Source organism: Dicentrarchus labrax, unplaced genomic scaffold (genome assembly GCF_905237075.1).
Source record: "Dicentrarchus labrax unplaced genomic scaffold, dlabrax2021, whole genome shotgun sequence".
Lineage (NCBI taxonomy): Eukaryota > Metazoa > Chordata > Actinopteri > Moronidae > Dicentrarchus > Dicentrarchus labrax.
In genome coordinates this window covers 8,953,093-8,973,054 of record NW_026136719.1, presented here as the reverse complement: position 1 = coordinate 8,973,054, position 19,962 = coordinate 8,953,093, and positions in this window count along the sequence as shown.

Below are 19,962 nucleotides of genomic sequence, written 5' to 3'. Positions count from 1 at the left end.
CTAGTCTTCTTCCATACAGCATGATGCTCATTTAGAAAATTATGGTCCCATTCAGAGTAAAATATCTGATAAAAGCTTTAGGCTGTGGCTACCTTGTGATTGACAAGTTGCTACCACGGTGTGTTCTTGGGTTCTCAGTCAGATCCAATCAGGACAGAGGTATATAAATGTGTATCCTCTCCAGCTCCAAACCTCTCATCCTAATATGGTCATGTCATGGGTGACGTCAGAGTAAGTTTACACTTTCTCTGTCCACAGCTAACAAAATCTATCAGCATCTCGAAAGCTCACAAATTAACTTTTTTGTTAAATTTGTACATGATATGAAGTGGTTTTATGAGGGTTATGTGTCGGGTGACTTCTTAGCTTGGAGCCGTGTACTTGCTGGAGTCCAGTTGTCAACGTGAAGTTGCCAAAGCAACCATCACAGACTCAACAGCACTTACACAATGTGTCACACGTAAAAGCAGTTTTTCTGCAATAATCGAATACACCCTTAGAGGTACCGGTTGGCGGTTTGTGTTTCCTTAGGACAGAGCCAGGCGAGCTGTTTCCCCCTGTTTCCTGTGTTTATGCTAAGCTAAGCTTACAGGCTGCTCGCTGTAGCCTTATATTTACCATACAGATATATATATATTAAATGTTCCTTTAATAAATGAATGAACGTGTAGTGAAGTGTACAGTTTATTTATTTGGTCACCAGTTTTCTGTTTAATTTAAGGTTGATAGTGTCCCTGACATTGTAGTTCGGGCGTACAGTACGGTTGCTTTACTTAACTTTTTAAGATTAAAAAATTAATCTCAGAATTGTTCCACTTGACATTGTCTCGCTACTTTTCCTCCAATGGTTGCCCTTTTATAATTCCACTTGGCTTAACACAAACCAGTGTTTGGGATTTAGGGCAGCAATAGATGGATTAGAACATACAGACAGAAAACTAACCGAGAGAGAGAGAAAAAAGCCTCAAATCCAGAGCTGTTTGAGTGAGGTGCTGTTTCATGTAATTAATCTGCTTCTAGCTTCACTAGACTAGCCATATTTCACGATGACACTAATAATGCCTAATTATATGATGTTGTAAAATCTTAGCTGGTGTTTAAACATGTAATTTAGGTAGAGTAATGGTGCATATAATGTATTTTACTTTTAATCACTCTGGGTTTTTCGTGAGGAACTGAAGGAGCACGGCTTTGCATTTCAATAAAGCACTTGATTAGGGAGTGTGGTTGTTGGTGTTGTTGTTTTTCGGCAGATACTGTTTACTCTGAGCTCTGCCTCCCAAAATTCCCCCCTCCGCCCCTCTTCTGGAGACAACTCAAAGACCCCCTGCTGGCAGCTCTGCAGAGCAGCTTTATCTGGGTTCTCCGCTCTCCCGTCTTTCCTCAAGCCTCTTCTCATTGTGTCACCCCAATGTGTCAGCCACAAGCTGCAAGTCACAGTCACAAACTGCATCTCAGGGATGAGAGAGCCATTCATTAGAGCATCACCACCAGTTCTCTCAACAAAGGTTCACTGTTTCATTTTCCATCGCTCCATATGCATGTAAATTAATACAAATAAAGAGGCAGGAAAGTGGATGTTCTGCTGACAACAGTTATGGGAATTTATGTGCAGAGCTGAGATAATTTTCAAAGTTATCTCTTCAAAGGGATACTTTGAAAAATGTTGTGTACATGCACGGATGGGAGTAACATTTTCTCAAAAGCTGTAAAATATGTGCAATATGTACACTAACATTAAGAAATGCATGAAGCTCAACCCAGTGAATCACATCAGTTTATGCTTTCAATGTCACCTTAGCTTTAAATGTTCAGATGAATGCCTGTTTACATCTTTGTTTTCTACATGAATCCAGCTGCTCTGAAGGGAGGTTTGTCCCCTTTGGTTATTTTGGAGGGTACATAGAAGTTTGTATTTGATGAGAGTTCAGGGATAACTAAGATTACAGTGCAATACAAAAAGAAAGGCAGGGAACTGGATCGCAAGCATAGTTGGGGGCAGTTTTGAAGCCAAATGAAAAGTAGGCTTTATTTGAACCCTCATGAAGTCTTAATTAGGCTTCAGGCTTGACTTTGCTGACGTCAAACCCGGTTGCCATGACAACACTTTGTGCTACGATAAGACGGGACAAAAGGCATAAAGATAGAAGGTGTTTGCTCTAACTAATCCTCCGTCAGTCACTTGGAAAAACCCACAACTTCTTCAAGGGTTTTACACAGTAATTATGAATGCATGCACACATTTTTTTTATTTAGTACAAACACAAAATTAAAACATAGGCTTCCTTTTTGACTAGCAACCACACACTGCAATTTAAAACTTATCTTGTGTTTGACTACTTTGAGGGAACTTTTGTTGCAGATCTCTAGATCCGAATAATTGCCTGTCTCAAAATAAACTGGCACTGCGTTGACTCAAAGTGGGTTTTCAAAGTATTTCTGATACTTTGGGAGGCAGAAAGTTTTGCTACAACAGCCGATTTCCTTTTTGCTGGAGTGCTGAGCCAAAACAAACCAATATGAGTGAGGAAGCATTTTTTTTTTTTAAATGGGGAAAGGAATCATGGCGGGGTTATTACATTTCAGTTATTTATTTACCGGGGCGCCATTTTTTATGCCGTGTGCCTTAATAAATATGTGAAATGTGAGTAAAGGTCCCTGGTCAGTTTTTCCACATTATAATAGACTCTAATGTGATTTTCCACTCAAACAAGTTGAACCAGACTCCCATTGCAAAAGTAGACATTTTTACTGCCTTAGAAAGAAAACACCTTCCTCTCATAAACCAGTTACAGCATAAAATACTGTCCTTTTACTGAATCAAGCTGGTTCGCTGAGTCATCGTGTAAAAGGAGTTGAACATATATCACAAGCTCACCCTCCCTTCCTCAAGCTAAATCCCATTTCTGTCCATGTATTTCCCCCAGATTTTTATGAGATGTGATATAGCCCTACAACAGTCCACTCACACTCTCCCACTTTATTGTTTTCACATCTCTCTCACCAGCAGCCTGGGCGAATTAATTTTACTCATGTAAGCAAAATACTGTCGCTGCAGTAATCCGGTAAGAAAGACTATTTATTTCATTCCTCTCTGGCAGTATTGATCTGTGGAGCTATCCGAGCCCTGTGGTGAGATTGTATTCCACGCAGAGTCCACGCAGGCAGGTAGGCAGGACTACTGCAGTGTAAACCAACATGTCAGCCATCCTGTCATCCAATAAACCCCTCACCTCCTCTGTGAGCACATTTAAAATACATTTAAACACAATACTTCCTGTCATGGATGTTTTACTAGTGTATTTGCTGGCTGGGTGAAAGATTTAAAAAATTGAGCTCATGTTTTCTCACCATGAGAGATTATTAGAAACCAGGTGACAGTGTTGGCTGAGTCAGCGTGTTCAATCACGAAGGTTTCTATTGGTAGGCCAGGACAGTGACTCAGGTGACCAAATTGTCATACTCCCAAGTGACTTCTAAATCAGGCAATAGGTTAAAGGTGGGTGGGACTTTGTTAAAACAGGTGCAATAAACAAACAGTATATCATTGGAACGTATCCTGAGGGCCTGTTACCTTGTGACTGACAAGTCGCTACCACAGCATGTCCTTGGGTTCTCTGTCTCTTCTCAGTACTTCCAGTGCAACGCACCAGGCTCACGAAACTAAGCTCAAACCGTCAACTAGGCAGTGCTGATCAAATATAAATCAAGATTCTGTCACTGCATTGCTAATTTCTCCCTTCAAACATTTCAGAAACTTGAAGCTAAATACGACCATGTTCACAATGACAATGCTAAAATGCTGATGATTAGTAGTTGGTCCATATTCTTAGTCAAATACAATGTCCAGGATTGTTTGAAACAATTAACTAAAATAAACTAAAAGTTCCCAATGACAATTGAAGTTATATTTCATTTTAAATGAAGAGTCCAACACTGAAGTGCAGCAAATATAGTAAAAATATTGAGTAAATGCAGTGATATGAAGTTAACTGAAGCTGGAGTCATGGATCATATTAGCAGCACTTCAAAGGCTGACCCCATGTCATCTTAAAAAAAGTATGTGAACTGTGAATCAGAGAGAAAATGTTCTCAACAGCAAGAGCAGTGAAACCTGAACTTAGAGTGAAAATAAAATCAAAGGCTGGAGTAGATTCAGCTGAGATTTCAGACTTGTAATTTTCAAAATGAAGACACTGTGATATTCAAAAAGTTACGTTCACATGACCAGCAATAACTGCTTTGTTGCAGCTTTACACAACACGAGATAACATCTCAAACAGCAACGCAGCATTTAGTTTAGAGGAAGGCAGATAGCACATCCAAACAGCCTGCTGTAACTTATAGATTGCATAAATAAAATTCAACCAGAGCACATCAAAGTTAAAAATTTCACTTACAGCAGCAGGGTTACATTTAAAATGTTTTTGAACACAAGAGCGAGGCCTCCTACATGGCCACCAGTCTCGGGAAAGCTGATAAATAGAGCTTGTAATCAGGCGGCTCAGTTGGATGTGTTCACTGCGCCACAGCCTCGTTTCAGTCGAGAGGGGAAACTCCATGAAAAAGAGGACGTTAAGTCATATAGACAGAAACCTTTGAAACAGCCAGATATGAAGCATCAGGGGGGAACATGTTTTCCTTGGTGATATCATGGGTGCAGTGGAGCGATGCCTACACAGTGAAATAATTATATTACAGTAATTAAACAACTGAATCGTGATGACTAACAAACTGCTACACTAGCTGGTCTGTAGCAGTGATGAGACTGCACTATGTACTGTAGGACTGATGCATTTGATATCACAACACATCACATGCAGTATATTCCACCCATATGTGATTTTTGAACATCTCAAACTACTGGGTATTATTCTGCCAACCTCCACTCCCCTTGTATGGTCTCAGGCTGTCCACCAGATTTTGGAGCCTGGCTGCAGAGATCCCACTCAGCCATGAGAGCATCAGTGAGGTCGAGCACTGATATTGATTGATAAGGCCTGGCTCGCAGACAGCGTTCCAGTTCATCCCAAATGAGTTGAATGGGTTAAGGTCAGGGCCCTGTGCAGGCCAGTCAATTTCCTAAACACCAAACTCTCTTCTCTCTATTAAACTCTTTGAACCTGGCTTTGTGCGTACAAGCATTGTCATATTGAAACAGGAAAGAGGCTTAATTGGTAGAAGCACACTATTGTCTAAAACTATATTTCCCCTAATTGGAGCTAAGGGGGCCATAAAATCCATATCCGTAATCTTCTGTCTTTTATCACCACCTTGGATACAACCATATTTCTGGGCATTTATTACAGTAAACTACCTGAGACCAAAAGTAGACAAAAATGTGTGGAAATACCACTGGCTGTACAGTGTAACAATATTGAATGAAATGTGCAGTAGCTTCAATAAATATCAGAAAAATAAGTGAGACTGACTGATTCATTATTTCAACCGTTTTTTGTTTTACTGCCACTACTTTGGATCCAGCTAATAGGAATAAAGCAGTCACAAACAGTGAAGGTCACTTATTTTCTTGTCATTATACCTAATTTCTCTGTGACGGCCACATTGTCGGGGGTCCACATGATGGAATTTTGCCAACAAGTCCTCCAAATTAAATGACAAAAAACATAATTTGTATCTGCCCTTTAGAAAAACATGTAGAAGTGTTTTATGATCTGATACCCCTAACTAAAGAACATCCTTTGTCTGTGTCTTCTACAGTTCTTACGTGACAATGCTATGGTTAAGGCTTTCTTAGGTTTAGGCACAAAAACGACTTGGTTTGGGTTAACAGTAGTTGAGGTTAAGGGACAATCATGGTCTTGGTTAAAAGAAACAATTGTTGAGTGTCAGATGGAAAAGAAAGATAATCAGATGCTGTGAATTGTTTTCATAGTTTGTATTTTTCTGGTGAATCCCTACCGTTCTGCAAAATGTGATCACAAAATTTGTTTGTGCAAGGTTAGACCAGAAGCAGTGCATAATCTGAACTCTAAATCTACTTTGATCAGGACTCAGAGCCAGAGGGTCCTGACGACTGCTGCACGAGAGAGAGAGAGAGAGAGAGAGAGAGAGGCACCGGGAAAGTTTTACAGTTCGTGAAGTGAATGCTGATAACTATGGAGGTGGATCACATCGAGCCTTCTTATTCATGAATACAGCAAGTGATGAGGTATAGTGAGAGCAACTGTAAAAGAGTTGAACAGCCTCGGGCCAAGGGCGAGGGCCGGTGAATAATTGAAAAAGTCTTGCCAGCCGGGGTCAGGCCTGTTTCCTCTGCTGGGATCAATCGCTGGCTGATGTCATGTTCGGGTGACGTGACACAGGGGGTCCCTTTTGGCATACAGGTTGTGACAGGTTTGTTAACTTTCTGTGTGCAGGGTATGTAGGTTAAAGGATAGGTTTCAAATGATTTCTGACTCTCTTAAAACAATATTCACATGCACGTTTGTACATTGTACATACACCTTCTTAATACAGTTCTTTTGTAAGTTGATTGAGTCAAAATCCATAGTCCTTGTTCACAGTGGCACCCCCAGGATTTTTCATAAGGGTAGCAGATGGAGCCGATGACAATCTTTGGGTGGCACACTGGGCGGGTTGTTGTTGTTATTTTCTTTTAACCTATTATGCAAAACATAATATATACCATACCATATATATACTATATAATGAATTGATATAAATAAATATTACCTAATGGAAATATCAGATCGAAGCAAATTCTGCATTCAGTACTCATTACTCATCAGAAGCATATTATGCATTGAGACTTGTGGGGGCTGGGGGGTTTCAGGGTAGGAATCTGTGCTCAAGTTCAGCTAATATGAGAGTTAAGCAGTGAAAAAATATTTTTTTACTTACTCCTTTTTGATTTTGGTTCAGGGTCTGCACTGGCACTGGTGCTTCAGGAAATAGCCACATCCTTGCACTCTGGGTCTGACACTGACAACAACTCTGGCCTTCTCCTACACACACAGCTTTTATATTTTATCAAACTAATAGCCAGCTATCAAAATTGAAGCATTACAACCTTAAACTGTATTAAAAACTCACTCTTGTACTCTGTGACAAAGTTTAGCTTTTATAAGTTTGGGTGATGACTGACTGACATGTTTTCCCCTCCGGGCTTACCGTAGCTGTATTCACTCACTACTGAGACCATTCAGTACAAACCTCAACATGACTCAACTCGGCTGCTACTGATTCCAGCTCTCACACAGCCCTTGACACTTTCTGTACAGGCCAAACTGCTGCCCATACGCCAAAGAATACCAAAGAGGCAGCTTGGGGGGTTTTGGGGCTCACCAGATTCATTCATGTATCGAGTCAGACAGTAGACAGTATTAGTACATATTGATATTCCTGGTTGCCTGCAGAGTTTGACAAGACTCACTGTTACAGTTTGCTTGATAGTGTTAATAATTGTTTTGCATATTTATTGAGTTAATACGCATATACTTAAACACTTTGAAATACTCGGATGTTTGTCAAAATTGGTGGCATACCGAGGCAACACAGTGCTCAAAACTTCCTGGCGCTAGGGTTCAGTAGTCTAAATTAGGTAAATCAAGTTAACTTCCAGACTTACAGTCTCTTAAATGCTGAAATCTCTCTTTTTCTTTATTGTCCCTCCACTGCCAAACAACAAACACTGTCCAAGGGAACCACAAATGTAGGAATTTGGTACTAAAAATAACAGTAACTTTGGAATATCCCTACTAGAATGCATTTTGTCCCACATCTTTTATTTTAGGGGATCTCTTGATGGCTGGTATGGAGAGGAGGATTAATTACAGCGATCAAAAGCTCTTTCAATGTTCATAGACATCTGCGTGTTGTATTAAAGGTCCAGAGTGTAGGATTTAGTGGCATATAGTGGTGTAGTGGTAGATCGCAACTCCATCGCAGCACAAAGGAGAAACTATGATGGCCATGAAAATCCCTCCTGGGCTACTGTAGAAACATGGCGGTTCAACAAGGCGACCCACGGCATGTATAGATATGAAAGGCTCATTCTTGAGTTATAAAAGCATAATGATTCCTCTAATTCGGTTCATTATACACTACTGAAGCATACCTATGAATATTATACCAAATTTCTGCCAATAGAGCCTCCTAAATGTTATACACTGCACCTTTAAGAAAAATGTGAACACATCCTTTAACAATGAAACGCCTCCAGCAGCCAGTTTACGTGCAACTGTCCTATAGGAATAAATGGCCTTGGTAAACACAATGTAAGTGTGAAAATGTCAATGATGATCTCTCTGTACTGGTGTGTGCATGTGCATGCAGACATACAAATATGCAGCAAGAACTGAGTTTGTCATGTCATTCAAATGGGTCATAAATCAGCCCTGACCTGGGTTTAATTGCCCCCTGAGCACCAGTTTCATTGTTTTAAATGCCTCTCCACCATGGCATGGCAGCACAATAACTTCTTGCAGCGAGGTTTTTAAGACAACCCGGTAACAAATGCCGCTGGTGGTGCTGGAATTGCTTTCTTGAGACAAGCTGAACAACCAAGCATAGCATTATGCTTCTTCACGGAATCGATACCTTGGAAAGGATGTTACTTGAATTAGGCCTCATGCTCACAGACTGTTTCTAAGCACTAAAATGGTCCAATGTTTATTCATTGGCCTGGGCTGTTTATCTTGGGGATTGGAATCAATGGATGAAAGAGAATAGGTCCATTTGAAAGAATAGCCTACTCTTAATTTTCTTAATTCGCTTATCTAGTCAAGCAAATTCAGAGGAATCAAAAAATCCTTTAAACTATTATTTCATCCCCACACCTCATTTACTCCTTATTAGACCTCAGTAAATATCGGCTGACAAACCCCCAGCTAGTTCTCTAAACATGCATCACCAAAATTAAACTGGACCAGGATAAAATGTTTTTTTATTCTAATTATAATTTACTTATTTCTATCTCAGCATCTTATATAAGTGCATTTTTTCATTTTGTGTAAAATACATGTATTTCTTCTTTTCAAGTTACCTTTATATAAATTATACCTTCAGTTGTAAATACATTAAAAAGCAATTACATCAAGAGGTACAGATAGCTTTTTGTTTTGGTTTGTTTGTTTCATTTAAGAAAACAAGGAAAGCAACAGTAGAGGTGTTACTTTGTAGAAAATACATGTAGGTTTAAAGCCACTATAATCTATCTCTTTTTGCCCCGGCTGCAGCAGGCAGCTGTTTTCAGGAAAAACACTCTAAAAACCTGCTTTACATTACCTGCTCAGAACAGAATTTAACAGCTATAGAGCCAGATATTTTTGGAGTTGATAGACACCAAAACACAGATAAAAGTGAGCATTACCTTCATCATGTGACCAGAAGCACAACTGCAAGTGAAGGCTGATGTTGCTCCGTATCTGCTGGATGTCTAAATAAGCAGCAGTTTGCTGCAGCCCTGTCTCCTAGAAGTGACATTTATATACATCAGATTTCTTTTCAAATACATTTTGAGGTAAATGTTACGCTGCACAAATTTAATTTCTATCTACATAATTAGGAAGTTATTTGAAAGTGTTGATACTGAATATATCTCCGAAATGTTTACTGAGAATGTGTTTCATTTCATTCATACAATATTTACTCTTTCAATAAAACATCCGCCGCAGTGACTAAAACATGATTAAGTAAATATGGTTATGTTTGGCATAAGGAAAGATGATGTGTTATTGGTGAAATGCTGAAAAAGTCAACAGGGGACTTGAACCACGAGACACAACGTGTACAGTAATTTATTAACATTTGAATGAAGCCACAATCTTTCCCTAACCTTTACCAGAGTGCTTTTTTTGCCAAACCATAACCACATGTGGGATTCAGAATGCAAACTACTGGTTTCAGTGTCAAAGTATTGCACTTTGTATGTCCACCATCCACCCCAACCACCCCTGTACAACCTCCGTGTGAATGTAGCAGTTCTTTCCCTGGAAAGAAATGTTACATTCATTGAAAGAAAAAACTGGCAAAACAAATCATATATACAGTAAATCAAATTTATATATAGAAGAAGGTGATAATATATCATATATTACTGCATGTTTCCGTTGTCCCCAAGTGCCCGAATAACAGTTAAAGCAGGCTTAAAATTACATTTTTCTTCAAAGCGCTTCACAGTGACAATCTAAATAATGCTTAACATCATGAGTTCAATGGTAAAACGGCCACATATTTTCTTCACTGACGTTTCCAGTGGAGAACAGGCAAGTGTGAGAAGCCAAAAATGAACTCAGTACTGAGGTCAGATATTTCAGTAGAAGAACCGCAGCAACTTTCTAAAGCCAGACCCCCTGGTGTGTATTTTCTCTCTGCCAGCCTCCAGCAGCTAGCAGAGATGAGCTGTCTGGGAAGAGAGGCCAAAGCAGCGCTTCTCGTCTCATCTCCTTCTAATCCGGCAGCCCCCCCCCACCAACTCACCCTCCACCACCACCTCCCCACCCCGCTCAGTGACACTTAGCACTGGACAGTCCTTCCAATATATTCCACATCCCATTTCACCTCCGACTAATTGGAAACCTTGAGTCTCTGTGTCTTTTTTTTTGTCTGTCAAAGAATCTTTATTTTTTCACATTTGCTTTGTTCTTCTCCTTCCTCTCCCTTCAGTGTCTGTCGTCTCCTTTTTGTCTATCATCTCAATATATGAGATGCAGACAGTAAACTAACCCCTCAGTTGTCTGTGTAGCAGAGAAATGAGAGTGTAACCTGTGAAACCAAGCGCGCCCTTTATATTGGTTCATCTGCATGCAAGAGGGACGTCGAGAGACTGGAGGCTTTATTGGAACAGATGACCTCGGGTTTATGTTTCATACATCATTATCACAAAGCCAATCTCACTCTGCCTTTTACATGCACAGGCCTAAAACCGCACACACACACACACACACACACACACACACACACACACACACAAACACACTTTATCCCCATCTTCATTTCTCTTCTTCTTTCTCTCTCTCTCACACACACACACACACACACACACACACACACACACACACACAGGGTAGGAAGGACAATGTGCCATAAGGGTTTTAGTCTGGCGACTCCTGGTAGTGCACTTAGACTAACAGCAATTACCTGATGTGCAGTGGAGACCATGTGGAGAGTCCTGGGGAAATCCATCAAAATGCAGTAAACCCGGTGGGCCTGTAATGAACTCATGCTTCCCCAGTACCCGTACTACACATCAGTGTCTGGAACCGTGTATTAGTCATGACAAATGAAAGCCTAAGCCAGGCTTGTGTGTATATTTAACAATAGATGGTCCGTTCAGATCTGTTTATGGTCTCTCTTTATGCATTGACTTTAGCCTTGGTCCGTTGCTTCTTTGAATTTATGTTAAAGACCCGCCCAAGGTTTGTAAAGATCCCTTTCCACGCTTATCTGTAAATATTCACATGAAGGTTTTATTTAACTAATGAAACATGCAAAGCCAGAATTGGTACAAATCTTTAAATGTTTCAAATCAACACTCAACCTTAACAAGACACGCTTTGTAATATTTTACCAACAGCACAGTTACTTATTAATGACCTTGAAATTACTCATACGTCTTATACTTAAATTATTTTTATATGAGAGTCTTTCATGGAAAATCTGCATTTCAGTCATTTCTAAAAAGAACACAGTCAGATTATTGAAGAATTTTGAACATGGTATAATGGTTTAATTCATCCCTATGTTGGCTGTTTTAATATTGTATGGGGTACTTGAGAATGTTATTTTGTTATGTTTTCTTGGCTATCTGCCCTGAAGTTTAAGGAGTTTAATTATTAACTGTTATGTGTCTGTTGTGTTTTCTCAAACTTTTCCTACTAGGTGAGGACTGCTTTTTGTTATTATTAAATATAGAGATACATCTCTTTGTAACGGCTTGAAATGAACCATTAACTTGGGTTCCCATTTTCAGTTGAAAAACATTTAATGACCTAACAAGTCCTCATGCCTTTGACAACAAAATCTGGCATTTGTATCTGTCACCCCTGTTGGCCCGACAACAAAACATTTTGTCATCGTCTTTTATGGGTAAGGTTTGGTTAAGGTTTGGCAGCTACACACACTTAGTTAAGTTAAACATCAAACTAGTGCTGTAGTTTGACCAGACTCAGACCAGGGGCGCACTTGACACATTTTTTCTATTGTCTCGGGTTTGTCTTGGACTCGTTGGTATTTGCACTCTCTGTCTCGGACTTGGCCATTGATCTTGCCAAATATTTCCAGAGTCCAGCAAAGTATGTTTTTTGTTTTTGAAGAAACTTCCTCATTAAAAAGTGCTTCATCTATCGATGAAGCACGCTTGTTCAGAAAACAGGTATTGGTTTAATTCAAAATCATTCTAGAATGGGCATTTATAATTGTATGCCAAAACTCATCTTATTGGAAATGGCAAAAACACTTGGTCTTGACTCTGCCTCTCTCATTTGGACTCTGTCTTGACTAGTCCTGGTCTTGGACTCAATAAAGGTAGTCTTAACTACAGCTCAGGATCAAACTACTTTACGTTTAAGGTTAGGGAAAGATCATGATCACGGTTAAACGTTAAATGCCACGCTACTTCCACGTTTGCTTCTAAGAAGAAGAAGAAGAACAGTCATTATTATAATATAATAATAACATTATTTTCACCTTTTACTTGAGAACAAGTGGAAGACATGCAAAACAAAGGTCTGATTCGAATTGGAAATGTTGCAATTACATGATGCACTTCTTAGATACTTTGGCCCCAGGACGCTGTGCGCTTATTAGTCTTGTTTGTTTTTGTCTTGTCTGTTATGAATACTGATTTGTATTGGAGTGAACACTGTAAGAGCCCTTTAGCTTCCTTCATTCCCTGCATATACGCATTTATTTTTATTATTCTATGTCTTTTACCGTGATGTTTTAATTGTATAAACAAATAAATAAACCACCAATCAGCAGCTTTCTTTGAAAACATTTTTGAATACTACTTGATATGGTTACATGTGAAACCTCACGGCTCTGTTCGTCCACGTGTCAGAATTGTTCATTGTGTCGCAGGTCATCTCTAAATCCCAGTCACCCATTTGACAGTAATGGTTGGGCAAGACATTTTGTGGATTCATTTTCTCTTCATGACATCCCATTTTAGGATTACCTGGGGGGGTATTGTGTTGCCACGGACAAGTAACCTCCCTTACTAATCTGTCACCGGGGTTTAATGGATTTCTATTTGGTATATAATTATCTGGTTAAACTGTCAGTCAAAATCTTGTCAGACATCGGGATGCCCTTAAGGTAAGAAAATGCAATAGTCTCTTGGTAAAACAGTGAAAGAATCACAAATTAAATTAAGCTTGTAGGAAGCTCATTGAGGGGATGTTTCTGATGCTACTGAAAGGAAAACTAAAATGAGGGAATACTGAGTTGTAGCTCAAACATTTATATATATTTTCATGTAATTAGGGCCAGATGTTGAAACACTGCAAATACATAAAAAATTCTCTGTTCTAAATGCAAAAACTCTGAATTTGAATGTGATGTTGCTTACCTTCAAACTGAATCCTACTTGAAAAGATTTGTGGGGATTTGTGGGATATGAGCTCATAATAATGTCAGAGTATAAAGGAGGGAAGCCTTTAAAATATTGCTAAGCCTTTCCCTCACACTAGTTTCACTGTATGTGTTACTTTAAAATGTTTTTTTTTAATGATCCAGGATCATTAAAACATTGTCTGTTTTACATATTTATTTTTCTATTTTTTGACATAGTTTGATAATAATGATCTTATTTGTAATTTAATATTGCTGAACATTCACCCAAATTAAAGGCAACACAGTGGCTGACACTGCTGGTCCCCCTCTGACAGAATAGAGACACCTGAATCTAAAAATATGTGCATTATGACTCTGAGAAGGGCTAAGATTTTTGAAGCAAATTGAGGTATCGTCACTTCATGTCTGCACTGCCTCACAGTTTGAAAACCTCTGCTCTAATATACAACCACAAATACACACGGACTATATCACAAAAACAGTGGCTCAGCACCCCGTCATTGCTCTGTTTTCTATGTCACAGATTGGCCTAATTGGCATCTTCTGGGTATATACTGACAGGGGTTGGGTGGGTGTAAAAGTATATGTATATTTGCCTTATTAGCATGCTGTTTTTGAATTTGCTTTAGATTCTACTGCTGTGTTTCTGCCTCTTGCAGGCACCCGAGGTGAAGACAATCTCCTTGTTTAGCTTTTTACATCCTCTTGTCAATGTTTGGGGTTTCTGCAGAACACAGCGAGAGCACCGTGGATATGTGGCTTGCAAACTAACCCAGAAGGAACTGTGGTTGAACAGACAAAATGACGTCCTGCCTCCTTTCCTGAACCCTTTTCCTTGACCCCAATGGAAAACCTCTCGAGGAGAAAGATGTGGAGATGAATTCAGGACTTTAGAAGAGACATTCACTGTGCCAAGAGGATCCAACTCCACTTACACTAGGCTTTTTTAAAAACCAACTTTATTTATAACATGTGGAAGATGAGTACAATGATAAACTCAATGCTGTACAATATAAGTAATATTTCCTGTCCAAAACAGACTCACATTTCATAAGAAAGGATGTTTTCAGTTGGTACACAGGGTACATTTAACTATCAATCACTCTACTGTAGTAAGAAGTAACAACAAAAAAGATTAAATAAAATTAAACGATGCATGAATGTTTCATCTTTTCCTGCCAGGAAATATCTGGTAATCTGTCCAGAAGTTGTCAAGACATATCACAAAAAAACATAAATATCAACCTGCTGGTGGCACTAGAGGTCTGATAATGGATCACCAAATTCAGTTAGACTCATACTCTGGGGACAATGAATATCTGTACCAAATTTCATGGAAATTCATCCAAAAGTGGTTGGGATATTTCAGTCATGACTAAAGTGTTGGACCGACCGACAGACCAACATTACCATCCACAGAGCCGTGGTGCTAGCATGACTAATAACATACGGCCTCCATTTACTGAAGGACCTATTGCCCAATGAATAATATTCCAGTTACATGTGAATCTTAGATAATAAACTTAATCCCACATTTCTATGACAGGCAAAGAGAATTAATAAGCCATCATCAAAGTCAAGCACATCAAACATATAAAGAGGAGTCAAATGTAACAGCGTTTCTTTAATTTCATCATTTCTCCCTCTGAGTGATTTTGATTCACACTCTGAAACTAGCGTCCGATTTTGAGAAATATAATTTAAATTTCACAGAGACATAATGATCAGCGTGAAGGTTGTATTGTTGCTGGCCGATGCGAGGCTATGAAGCATGATAATTCATTGTTAAATGGACACATGGCCGAAACCACATGTGTCCAGGATCCAGGAGTACCTGCAGGGTATTAGCGCTGAACGGGGAGGGAGGGCTGTAGGAGGCTGGATAGAAAGGTGATGACACTTGGCTGCAGTAAGCAGGGATTCAACGGCTGCTGCACACACACATACATAAATATACATATACACACACACACTTTAGCCAAGCTTTTAGGAGCTTGGTGGGACATGGGGGGGAGGGGAAGAGGCAGATGGGAGAGGACATGACCGGTGTCTACAGGGACAGCTGTGGATGTCTCCCCTCTTCACCGCCTCACACCTGTTACACATCATGTCCGCTACAACACACACAGCATCTTGGGTGAACCCCAGCACGCTGCCACACGCTCTGAGAATTAACAAACACAACCTGACACACACATACACACACTTCTACAAATAAAACAAACAATAATATTCCTAAATGGGAATGACATCCAATGATTCTTCATTATCCCCATTTGTTATTCTTAAAAAATGCATAGTTGTAGCATTAGATCCATTTCTTGCATGTCATTTTCTTTGCAGTGAGTGTGAATAAAGATTACTGGAACATTATTGGGACATTAATTAAAAGCACTGAATGATTATGAATCCCCTGAATTGAGAAATTCAGTTCATTGACCGTGCAATAGTATTCAGTATTCATCCAGAAAGCCTTTATCACTGACTTATTCATTTTTTTATGTTCTGCTATTTCTCTGTTAGCAGCATAAAAAAGCTCTGTCCAATATTCCATATCTCCCTGAGCCTTAAAATTAATTCATGAAAGAGAAATTGTCACATTGTTGGTGGTATAGTATGCAACAAAGAAGTCTCAGAGGGGTTTTCTCCTAAAATCCAACTGAAATTCAATTGCATATTTATGTTTCTGCATCATTTGCTCTTTATATCACATGTTCTCCTTTGATAGTTTATTAATTTAATAAAAAATGGATGCCTATATTTTAGTTTTTTTGTTTCATGATGGAGCCCTACTTTACTTTAACTATACCCTTAAATTCTGTTAGCTCCCTCCCTCCCAGCAAATTAAGAAACACAGCAGAGGACGACGTGGCAGAACCATATAGGAGGCATGGCCTTGTGGTTACGGAGTGTGTGACTCAGGAGGTAAAACTGACCAGAGTGACAGACTGACCACCCCTCAGTGTAGCAGGAGTCCAGCCATGAGCAGCTGCTGTCAGACTCAGTGTCCACGCTGGAAACAGAGAGAGTCTCATGGGGCCCTGACTAGACACTAGAAGCACATTCCTGACTGTAAAGGTAAATAGTACCACCAAATCAGACCAGTAGAGGGCAGTTGCTATGCGTATTTATAACACAATATATAGAATTCAAATACTTTGCTACTTGAAAACTTGTTTCCATACAGCTAATCAAATTTCTTTGTTTTAAACCATATTTGGATAAATCTGGTAGGTGGATATTGTTACTATCGGACGGACCAGGCTAGCTGTTTCTCCTTTGTTGACACACTTTATGCTAAGCTAAGATGACTGACTGCAGCTACATATTAACTGTATACACATGAGAGTGGTATCAATCTTCTCATCTAATTCCTGGCAAGAAAGTGAAAGTCAAACTATTCCTTTAAAATGTTCTCAACATATACTTAATATACATTTAGGCTGTTACATAAAGGAACCAGTCCTATTAAGCTGTTGAAGGAATGTGTAAACTCAACATTTGACTTGATAGTTTACCAAAAGAGGGAGGGGGCTCACAGTGTTCCCAGCACTCAAATGTTTTCAGTGTGAATCGGAGTTTGCCCTGCATTGATGGAAGAAAAGCAGTCCACCCTTGAAAGCTGCCTTTCATTAGGGTCTAGGAGACTGGTGTAAACATTCGTCAGGAAGCTACACTAAAAGGTAGAGGGCAACGAGGGGTCAGGTCAGAGAGAAGAGAGAGGTCAAGTGAGTGAGGGAGTCATGGCTTCCTCCAAAGTCTTTTGTTCCATCTTAAATGTAGTGCATTTACCTTCATTTGAGGTTAAGAAGCCCACAAAAATTGGATAAAAATGGATAACCTGGCTGATTTTTCTCACATCTCTTCAGTTATGTTATCACTCTAACAGGTGTAGTTACTAACAAAGGATTTCTCTTCCACAGTCCACGACTTGGAGCTTCAGGCCCAAACAGATGACCGCACGGGCTTGTTTGCTGTAATGATGTCAGTAGTATAACCGTGTTTCCATTACCTTACAAAGGAAGTCCGATTTTTCCACTGCCGTCCGGGGCAAAGCTGGAGCACAGGTAAGTAAAAGGAGCCCACAGAGAGTTGTAAATTATAGAAAAGTTCGAGAAGTTATTTTCATAAAACATAACACCTATGGCAACTAATTTGGAATTTGGTCCATGGCCCTTGAAATATTTACAGCCTTTTTGAAAAGAGGTGGATCTGTTTTTTTATATATGAGAAAGAGAGTTTCTGTATTTATACATGAAAGAACAGATGTTATATTCAGAATGTATAAAATACAAGGAGCACATACAATTTTCATGAAGTATAGTGATAAAGTGAATAACAGGTAAGGGCTGTTATCACTTCATAAATTCAGTCATAATGAGCTGGAAAATGATATTTAAGCTTTGAGATAACCAGCCTTTTTCCACAGACCACATTTAGACATGCAGGTCACAGTAGCACATGTGTAAATAATACATTTAATGATGGCTGGAATACACTTAGCTGCTTCAATTTCAGGGTCCTGGTATTGTGAATGCTGGCTCAATGTTACATAACTTACTGGGACACTTCAATGTAACTGACCCATCGTTAATGTTAGTATTAACTCCTGGGTGTCTGCTGCATTTCGTGGCCACCGTAGTTTTCTCCTAAGCGATTAGGATGGAAGGGTGAAGTATGGGGGTTGCAATCTTCAACTACAGTGCTAGATGCTACTAAATCCTAAGCACTGCATCTTTTTAAAAAAAATAATATATGTAGACATATATACACACATATATATATAGCAGTTTTTAAAGATTTAGATTCACTCTGGGCTCAGAGCCACAGAGAACCTGGGGATTGTGGGGACATATTGAGAGACAGACTAATCAATGTTGGCTTTGGTATGTTCATGGATTTGTTGACAATAAGAAAAAAACATTAAATATTAACAGCCATATGCTTTAAATAGTGAAACTAGAGATGTTGCCATCACCAATGAGCTTGATGCACATTTTCCGTTCACTGTGTAATAGTATGAGCCAAAACAACACAACATTTTCTTAAATATATAAAATAATGTCACTATATTGTAAGTTAGTTGTTGACTACTACAGACTCAAGATTAGTCCCTCAATATTGTGTAAATATTTCAGGACTTCTTGTTCATTTTGGGTTTATGTTGAGATTATGAAACACTTTGTGATCATAAGAATACAGAACTGCTATGTCAAAATCATGAAATAATTATTCTATTTTCTTGAGAAAACAAAGAACAAAGATAATTACACCCATGGCCTCTCCAACCTCGGCCTCTCTGGGAGTGTGAACATTATCATGCAATTCAAACTTGTAAAAATACATATCTTTGCAATTAAGCTAAAATAGATACAGAAAGATCTCTTATTATGCCGAATGCTTTACTGCAGACATGAGAAAAGTGTCAGTAACACCCAAAGAGACTCAAAAACAAAAGATTGTGTCGAATATGTCTCTATACATGAATGTTGTATATTTCTGCTGCTGTGTCGTTGTACCACCCATACACTCTTTCCTGTGCCACAGTGTCAAACTGATTCCTCAGCAGACTCCAGCAGGCTGAAGCTCCTCCAGTTAACGTTGCCAGCTGCCCTGAGGCGAGTTTAACCTGAGAGGAGAGATGCACCTGTACAACAGTAAGCTGGGATTGTGGCACTCAAGCTCACTAAATCTCTGTCCACTCAACAGGTATTAAACCCCAAGCAGTGAAGCGCCACACAGGGGGCTGCACACATCTCCTCCTCCCTACTGATGAGCCTTTACTTTCCTGTCCTGCCTGCCAGTGTTGTCAGTAGTCATGCAAAGAAAAAGCTGGTGGTGCAGTTAGTCAGCCTGCAAATTATTGTAGGGGCATTCTGTATCAGAGTCAAGGGAACAGGTCATCAATGCTGCACATCTCTCAACATCTCAGTTTCTTCAGCATGCAACTGAGCCTGCTTTTAAATCTCTGTCCTCCTTACTTGTAAACATCACTTTGTTTGTATGAACAGAGCAACGTATTTAGGTGACCCAAGCATGGCAGGATTGTAAATGACCAAGCTAAATGTATCCACCAGAGGATAATGTATACCCTGCTTGCTGGATGGTTTTGATTATGAGACTGTTGCATGGTTCATGGCAAAACCCTGCAAACATCCTGCCATATATCAAACAACGCTCACAAACTGCATGGCCAGTCACAGATGTCCAAATCGCTCTTTCATCCTGTTTATCTGGAAACGTATCTCTGATTTACTCTGGTGGCTAAATTATAGCCACGTATGTTTATATCCACAAGCTGTGATTGATTATTTTGTTAAGCTTTTTATCCCTGAGGCAGTTTTAGGAATATGGCAATGTGCAGCACAATGAAATACATTTATCTCATGTCTTTATTCTGAAAAGTTCAAATATACTGATCTC